We start from the raw sequence: 9613 nt of genomic DNA on the forward strand, positions 1-9613 counted from the left end.
AGCATAATAATGTGAAACACTTTCAGTCTAAGAATATGAATTAAGGAAAGGCTTAGTTGTACAATACATACTGAGAAGATAAAATACATTTGAAAAAGTAATTAATATATGGAATAAAATGCTTCGTTGAGAGTGAGAGAACAAATGAGGAGGCACTGAAAATCCTGTGTTGTGTTTTAACGAGATCAACCCTGGACATATGATCCCTATTTGTGTTGTATGCAGGTCAGCAGCAACCTTTAAAAACATAGGTGTCAGAAAAAATCAGCCTTGAGACCATGTACAGGGATGTTTTGAACTGCAACATGGTTTTGGACTTGCCTACTGCCACGTGTTTTGTGCCTTTGCCTTTTTGGACTGCTGACCTGTGTTTGGCCTCTGCTTGGAAGAAAGTAATTATGTCAAAATGGTTTTAATGCATCAAAAAACATACATCGCAGAGTGGAAGTAGGAGTTGCCATACTGGAATTCCTGCCTGAAGATAGTCGGGATAGGCTCCACCACTCCTGTGTTCCCAGTGATGATTAGTGGATGGATGGATGAAAGTGTCACAAACAAACGGTGCACGAGCGGACCAAGATGCAGGACTCCCAGACGAGGACATGATGTTCAGTGGGTTTTATTTATAAAGAAAGTTGTGCATGACAACACAGTCCAGAAGGCAGGATCCAAAACACAAGAAACAATGTCCAATAACTATAGGTCAACTAAAGAGCATAACAAAACCATGACTGGACTATAATGGAGGAGTGGCAGAGTAACGCTGGATTGCGACAGCATACTCAACGAATTGGCAACTACCAGTGACAAAACTCCAATTTAAATGCATGGTCTAATCACAGTGTCTCATGTGAAGCAGCTGTGCCCAGCATCAGGTGTAATAGGTAAAACCGCTGGGAGTGATCACCAGGCCACGCAGTTCTTGGCTGTGGTCCAGCCTTCCACATGAGAGAACCTCCCCTTAAGGCACGGATCCCAGACGCGACAAAAAACAAAAAAAACAGAACAAAAAACATGATTAAGGGGCGTAGAAGGGGGACCAGGGGAGGGCACCAATTCCCCAACCCCAGTCAGTCTGGTGCCCGTCCAAGCCACCCAAAGTGAGGCACCCGCGCGAGCAGGTCAGGAGGTCGGCCAGGACGCAAAGCACCAGGGTCCCTATGGGGCATTTCGGGAGGACGTCCTCGAGGAGGAACCCAAAGGTGAAGCAGGAACCAGACAGGAGCAGGTGACGGCTCTGGACGAAGACCTCCCACCATGTGGTCGTGAGGCGGCCGGGGATCAGTTGCCACCGAAGCTTGGTCGTGAGGCAACGGTGGGTCAGTTGTCGCTGTGTTTTGGTCGTAAGGTGCCCGGGGACCAGTCACTTCCGAGTTCTGGTCGTGAGGTGGCCGTGGAATGGTCGCAGCCGAGGCTAGGTCGGGAGGCGGCCGGGTACCGGTCACCATTTTGACAGGAGCATGAGGCTTCCGCGTGCCGGTCACCATCAAAGCAGGAGCATGAGCCTGCTGCATGCCGGTCGACATCGAAGCAGGAGCAGGGGGCGGCCGATGACCAATCGCCATCTAGACAGGAATGTAAGATTGCCAAATACTTGTCACCACCGGCACCGGAAAGAAGGGGACCGTGATGTTGCCGCTGCATGGACAGGAATCTGGGGAGGCTAATGAGCCATCGCCGCCACCCGGGCAGGAATGTGGGGAGACTAATGAGCCGTCGTCCCCACCCGGGCAGGAACTTGGGGCGGCCGGCAAGCCGTCGCCACCACCTGGGCAGGAGCATGGAGCGGCCGACAAGCTTTTGCATTTGCAGCTGCCTGGACAGGAACGTGCGACAGTCGCATACCTGTGGCCGCCTGGACAGGAATGCGAGCCAGCCGATGAGCCTACACCACCTGGGCAGGAACGTGGGGCAGCCAACGATCCTTCACCGGCGCCTGGACAGGAACGAGGTTCAAAGGAACATGGTTCACTTGGAAGCGCGGCAGCAGGTCAGTTACCACCGCAACGTGGGCTCGGCTCGGTAGCGGGTCGGTGGCTGCCACGTCGTTGGCATGGTTCGCCAGGAAATCTGTCGCCACCGTAATGTGGGCTTGGCTCGGTAGTGGTTCAGTTGCTACCGCGATGTGCGCTTGGCTTGGGAGCAGGTCAGTTTCTACCGTGACGTGCGCTTGGCTTGGTAGTGGGTCGGTTGCTACCACGATGTGCGCTTGGCTTGGTAGTGGCTCGGTTGCTACCGTGTCGTGTGCTTGGCTTGGTAGCGAGTTGGTTGCTACCGCGGCATGAGCGTGGTTTCCAGGAAGTCAGTCGCCACCGCGACGTGGGCTTGGCTCGGTGGGGGGTCGGTTGCTACCGCGACGTGGGCTTGGCTTGGTAGAGGGTCAATTGCTGCCTCAACGTGGGCGTGGTTCACCAGGAAGTCTGTCGCCAACGCAACGTGGGTTTGGCTAGGTAGCGGGATGAATGCTCCCGCGACACGGGTGTGGCTCGGCAGCCTGTCATTTGTCACTGCCGCATGGGCTCAAAACAGCTGTGGCCTTCCTGGGATGAGAATGTCCAATTGTTGCTGAATCCCATCCATAAGATCCGCAATTTCAAAGATCGACGACTTGGAGACCACCGACTCAGTCGCCGGCGAAGCCTCGGGGGAAGTCACCTGAGATTCTGCCGTCGCCGGAGCGCAAGCGGGATGCCGCTGTAGCTTGGTTGTCGGCGAAGCGCCGATGGATGTCAGCTGAGGCTTGGCCGTCGCTGGAGACAAGTGGTTGGATGAAGGCTGTGTCCTGGCCGTCGTTGATGCGGAAGCGGTACACCGCTGTGGCTTGGTTGTCAGCGAAGCAAAGGCGAAGGTTGGCTAAGGCTCGGCTGTCGCTGGAACAGAATACCGCTGTGGCAGGGTTGTCTTGGCCGCCTCGGGAGATGCCAGGCGGTACCCTACTTGGGCATCTCCTCTGTCCGCCATGCGGAGGGCCCGGATAGATGGCCAAACGGGTTCCGAAAAACGGATGAGAGGAAGAGGACTTGGACTATACAGGTATACAGGAGTGGGAAGCGTAGGACCGCGAAACACACTCCTCTAGACTCATCAGCAGGAGGGAAAGTTCAAATTCATTGTCCGAGTCAGAATAAGGCAGTCGGTCATAAAAATTTAAGTCTTCCTCGTAATTGGAAAAATCTGAATCCAAAACAATATGTGGCGGTGAGCGGGTCATGGTTGTGACGTACTCATACACGGCCAGTGCGGGAGGCAATGTAGAAGAGGATGACATAACGGAACCCATCCGAATAAGAGATGGTTGATCCTCAGGCAGGCGGCGTCCCCTTCGACATGCCCGGCGACATTGTGTCTTCCCTGCTGGGTCCTGTTCTGGAGAGTTTGTTCTGTCACGAACCAATGGTGTACGGGCGGACCCAGATGCAGTACTCTCAGACGAGGACATGACATTCAGTGGGTTTTATTGTAACGAAAGTTGTGCATGACAACACAGTCCAGAAGGCAGGTTCTAAAACACGAGAAACCAAGTCCGATAACTATAAGTCAACTAAAGAGCATAACGAAAGCATGACTGGACTATAATGGTGTAGTGGAGGAGTAACCCTAGATGCGGGAAAGCATACTCAACAAATTGGCAACTGCCAATGACAAAACCCCAACTGGTCTAATCCCAGTGCCTCATGTGAAGCAGCTGTGACCGGCAACAGGTGTAATAGATGAAACCGCTGGGAGTGGTGGCCAGGCCACGCCCTTCTTGGCTGTGGTCCAGCCTTGCACATGACTGACAGTAAACCTTCATTCCAACTTCAATGTCACAACACCTTGCTAATTACCAATACCCCTCACAAGCATTGAAACAAAGGACCGTGACAGCCAGAGTGCGCACTGACAAAATTCTAAATCTTCTTCTTGTCTGTCTGTCTGTCTATTAAATCCCAAGCGTACAGTTTCTTGCAACTGTGTAGACGTAGCAGACAGCACTATAATTCTGAGTAGTATAAGTGATAAATTGCCCTCAATTTGACAGGAAAGTTAGGGGGGGATCTTCAAAGACTTTAGAATTACAATGGTCAATCTCTCATCAAAAGAATTGTGAAGTTATAGGTTAATAGGTGAATGAACGTGAGCTATACCGAGCTAGGAGCTCTGTGAGACTTCAATTTACATGAGTACTATATTTTGTATTTGCCCCAGAGTGTGATGGATGATTCCCCAGACTATGATGAAATGGAATGCATCACTTAATTAGTTTTCCTGAGACAATGCCATGAACCCTCCCATGAGGTATCAGCACAAGATTCCATCTTGTTGTCAAAAGGTGAAGAATTTTCTTCCAACTCATAACATGTTTTCAAGACTAGCACTTCAAAAAGATTTGAATGGAAAATGTTTTAATGACTTTACACTTAAAAATCAGATCACGCTTCTTAATCGTACCCATAGCTAAACAGAGGATGTATAATTATATCACAAGCCAATCTTTTACCAAATCAGCAAATCAGATCAGGTGGCAAAGCCTAAGCTATGTGGTTTGTGTGTGACTGCATACGATTATAAATGCATTTTTATGAATGTTTCTATCTAAAATAATATGAACTAACCTCTCTTGATAGCAGAAAATAGCATTGCCAAAAAAAAGTAACAATATGGATATTCAAAGGAATCACAGAGCAAGCAACTTCTCACAATGTAACTGAAAATTGTATATACACTGTATGAGCTAAAAAGACTAATAATGTTTCTCTGTAAACAGTCTGGTCACTGGACAATGGAAATAATCTCATTTCGTAAATTACCGTACAATCATGCCGGTGTACCTGCTGAGTGTATAATCATCTGCAAATTTCCTATCACCCAATTAGTGCCACATGCTCTAGCTGTTTGCTTGGGATTGTGCAATTGATTTCCTTTGCCTCAAAGACTATAAACAGCAGTGCATTTCAACACCACCTAAAGATATGCATCTTAAAGTCGTCCCCTGCATTGACTGGATTGACTTGGAAATAAGACAGACTTCCTGTCTGCCAGATATTAGGCAGATGACATTTGGTTCAAGAAGAGAGCTACAGTCAATGAGGGAAGGCTCCACATAACATTGTACAATTATCAAGCCAACCTCCTTTCTTTTCAGGTGCAAATGGCTGTGTATGTGTAAACAAGTGTGTAATTTACAATATAAAAGTCTGACATTTGCTCAAATTAAGGCTGGAGTATTGACCTTTATTTAGTTTATATAACAAGCTGTCTGCCAAATAAGCAATAATACAGTAATGGCTTGATAATGCAAGACATGGACTTTATATAGCTTACCACAAATACACCCACCCATCCATTAATCTAGCCACCTATCCTCACAAGGGTTGCATGAGTGCTGGAGCCTATCCCAGCTATCATCAGGCAGGACGCTGGGTACACCGTGAATTGGTTGCCACCCATTCGCAGGGCATACATAAACAAAAAGTGCTCACAATCACACCTATTTCCAATTTAGAGTCTTCAATCAACCTACCATCCATGTTTTTTGGGATGTGGGAAAAAACCGAAAGGACCAAGAGAAAACCCACACTGGCGAGTGGAGAACATACAAACTCCATAGAGGCAGGGCTGGGTTTGGAATCCCGGTCCTCAGAACTGTGATACAGACACTGCAACCAATTGCTTTACCGTGCCACCTATGAGAAATACATGTATACCTAATTAATACTCTGGCAAATATAGTTTTCTAAAATATTGAAGGACTGCACATGTGAATGTGTGTGTGGTCTGTGTGTGTCTGGGGGGTGTATGTGCATGTGCGTGCCTCTGATTTAAGAGGGTATGACAGCTGCACATGTAAAACACGGTGAATCAGTGAATCCTGTGATCACGGTATCCACGGAAACACAGACGCAGGGCATTGCAGCAGCTGACATCACCGGCAGTAATCACCCACACACATTAAAGCATGCCAGTCATAGAACAACGATTTGCTCAAATGTGTGAACTGAAGAAGAAATGTGATGGTTACATGGTTGTTTGGACAAATCCTCGTGTAATGTACAGGTCCTATACACGATGTGCTCTAATTTTTGTGCTGGATAAGGAACTGATTGATTTTTGAGTTTTAATCTTTTCTTTTTACAATACTATGTTGTCGGTGGCCACGCCAGCCTTGTTTCAGGCTACAGTGTGACAACGCAGAGGAACGGGATGGGAAAAAATGATATCCTGTGGTTGCTGTGCATGCCCGCCATGATTTTTACAGTGTCAGAAAGTTTGACACAGAAGTCACCTTGTAGATGTGAAGTCCGGTTGGTAGGGGTGGTGAATTACTCAAAATCTAATCATGATTTCAAGTTGACCTCTCGCGATCCTAAAAGCATTACCAAAGCAAAATTCAATATACCAAATAACACGGTGAGTCAATCACTGTGGATTTGACGGGCGAGTACGCGCCCGTGCGTCATTGCACTCACAAATCTGCACAATCGAGCATGAAAAATCACGCGCGTAAAATTTGTTACAAGTAGAAATACATAGATATTGAAAGATATCACTTATTTTGTGTAAACTTGACCAATGTTCCCTCTAAGCTGTGCAATTGCACACTTGTCGCACACTCTCAGCACACATGAAAACTGATCCAGTGCAGTGAACCACAGCCCGATGTCATTTTTTTTTTTTTTTCAACACAGAAGAACACAGTCTTAGAGCTGCTGCTCAGCCTACTTCTACTTCCGAGTTTACCTCACATTGCCCCGTCCGCTCTTAAAGGAGTACACATAATTACAAACAGAACACACACACGCAACTTTATATCTGCGGGGATGACTGGTGGACCACACCCATAACTTTATATCTGCGGCCATGACCAACCCCACCTGTATATTTTTCAAATGTGAGTGACTGGTGCGTGTATGCTAGTTTTTGCATTGTAAAACCACCCTTAATTCATCTGTGTTCCTTACAGCATGTGACGCTTGTGCTCCTGGTCTGTCTCCCCAAGTGTGCTGTAAGATGTTTATTGACATTGGAGAAGGAATTTACCATAAAACTAAACACATAACAAAAGGAATAACTTGCATTGTATGTTTAAATACAACACATACTTTATGAAGAAATATTGCCAGTTTCATGGTAAATCTGAATGGAAAACCCCACTGAAGGGCAAGCAAAACTTAACATTTGAAATTACCATTTACATTTACAATTAATAAATATTCACAGACAAATGCTGTACTAACTAAGCCTCGTCCGCACCACCACCAACCATCCCCTAGTGATCAAAACAGGGCTTAGAGGGCGGGGCTGTATACCAGGTCGCTGCCCTTGGGAGGCCCCCCAGGAGAGCAACACAGACACAACCAGCCCCAGATGTCCACACAACAGATCCAGAAGGATAGGATGTGTTGAGAATCTTTTAGGATTACTTATCTTAGTTTAAAATATTGAAGGCTTACCCTCTGTAATTTGAAAATCATGGAATAAGCTTTCGCATGAGATGAATGCATTATTTTTGAATAAGTGATATAGGTGGTGAATTCCACTTATTCCCATGCACTGCAGTAAATGGGTATTTAGTCAGTCTCACAGTCAGAATTGTGCCATATTGGGGAGGAATCATGATTGCGTGGGCGTGGTTTAAAGACTTTTCGACTAAGACAATATACTGATTGCAATAACATTATTAAAACAATTGTGGCATTCGAGACCTGTGCTGATAAATGGGAGCTTTGGTGTTATTGCAGTTGTTGCAATTCCAGCCAAGATTTTTTAACCCTGGAAATTGAAGTTGGGTGTGCCAAGTCCCCCTTCTGTTTTACATTTGTAAAAGGGAAGATTGCTAACAGTATTTTTTTCATTTTAAGAGTAAAAATTTTACAACACCAGAGTTTAGCATCTGAAATCATTTTAAGGTGGATTTGTATGGGATCTTTGAAAATAAAGTTGATGTAACATTTTCATTTTAACCATAGCTATAGGTCTTAAAGGTCTAATCGAGAGGAAATGTATTTGATTTGTCTATCATATAATTGTAGCTAAAATTTCATAAAAAAATATTTTAAATAAATAAAAAATCAATAAATTAGCGTCAAAATCAGTCTCAAGATTTTGTTCGAAATGTCGTTTAGATCCGGCAAATTCCGGTTCGCTCCGGAATGTGACGTCACGTCACTACATTTAGCCAGACAGTAAAAAAGCTAGTAAAGATAATGAGGAAGTGTGTTGCATAAGGCTGTTCTGTTCCAATGACGACGGAGTCAGCTTACATGAATGGCCGAAAGATGAACAGGTAGGCAGGTTATGGACCAGGTATGTGAAGACAAAGCGGGCATATTTAACTTACAAATCAAAGTGGACAGTACTATGTTCCAAGCATTTCACGGAGGACTGCTTTGAAAACCCGGTACAGCTTTCACTTGGCTTCAGTAGCAAGTAAGTACATACGTGCTCAATTGTTTAGTATTGACAAGTATCTACCTCATTTTAAATATAAGTACAATACCGATGCAGATATGTATGTCAGGTAATCCATATCCATGTGATGTTTAGGAGGTGGTGGAATTTGTATACTGTATAAAGTTAGTGTACTGTTGATGCTGATCTCTTCCTCAAATTGGAATACAGCAGTGTGTGCTATCAAGTGTTCGGTGCGTTATTTAAAATATGGACTTAATGCATGTAAATAACACGAAGAATGTGCTATAAACAATGGGCATTACTCTGATCTGACGGAATATTCCAAATTGAAAATATGAATGAAATGTTTTTTGTTTTATCTTGCAGAAGGCCAATGTTACTCCCTCGTGCCTGTCCAACTATCCACTCGTGCCTTTCACCAGACAAAGAGAATTGTAACCCAAAAAGTAAAAGACGATCTTATGAAAAACGAGAAAGATTAAGTTTAATAATCCATCATGTTACAGTTTTCTTGTTCATGTAGTCCTCAGATCAGTGAATGGGGGGGTCAGATAAATTACATAAATCAGAATTTGAATTTATTATTATTATTATTATTATTAATTACAATAACGCGTATGACTGTTGGTGTGGTATGGTTTCCAAATCCATGTTAAAAAATACTATACCTATAGGTTGAAGGAGTAAAGTAGGACAGCAGTATCTGCATATGTATGAAGTAATGTAATTTCCATGTTTCAGGGCATGTGGAACCCTTGTTAGAAGAGCGCTGGACCCTGTATCTAGATGATTACCCAACGACTTCCTCTGCTGATGCCCAAGCACCACCATCTCTCAGCAGGCAGTACACAAAACCAACGAAAGACATGGCTATTCCAGATCATTTTTCATGATTGTCAACTGTTTAAATGATGTTGTGAAAATTAAAAAAAAAAATACGAATTTGAAGAAGCCGATTTAAAAACCGTGTCCGGTTTGTTAAACTGAAACTAAATTATATCCTGATAGAATTTCAGCAGCAGACGTTTTATGTTACAAACTAATGGCGCATGCTGCTTAACCAGTCATGTTATATGATGCAAAAAACTTAATGCATTAGTCTGGTCTGTTCAATAGTCATTTTCTCAACTTGTGTGAACCTCTGTAAATATAACCGCCATGGTGAAAGCAAGGTGAGGTGGCATACTCTGGATTTGAACTCTCCAGCTCCTAATGACAT

At 44.7% G+C, this 9613-nt stretch overlaps 1 long non-coding RNA gene across 1 annotated transcript; it reads left to right on the forward strand.

Annotated features, from left to right (window-relative positions):
- Window positions 1-8124: 8124 nt before the first annotated feature.
- LOC133502297 (uncharacterized) lies at window positions 8125-9366 on the forward strand. The gene is made up of 3 exons (XR_009795433.1): window positions 8125-8409; window positions 8761-8840; window positions 9136-9366. It is a non-coding gene; the product is annotated as an uncharacterized LOC133502297 (long non-coding RNA).
- Window positions 9367-9613: the final 247 nt, after the last annotated feature.

The sequence above is a fragment of the Syngnathoides biaculeatus genome, chromosome 6 (genome assembly GCF_019802595.1).
Source record: "Syngnathoides biaculeatus isolate LvHL_M chromosome 6, ASM1980259v1, whole genome shotgun sequence".
Lineage (NCBI taxonomy): Eukaryota > Metazoa > Chordata > Actinopteri > Syngnathiformes > Syngnathidae > Syngnathoides > Syngnathoides biaculeatus.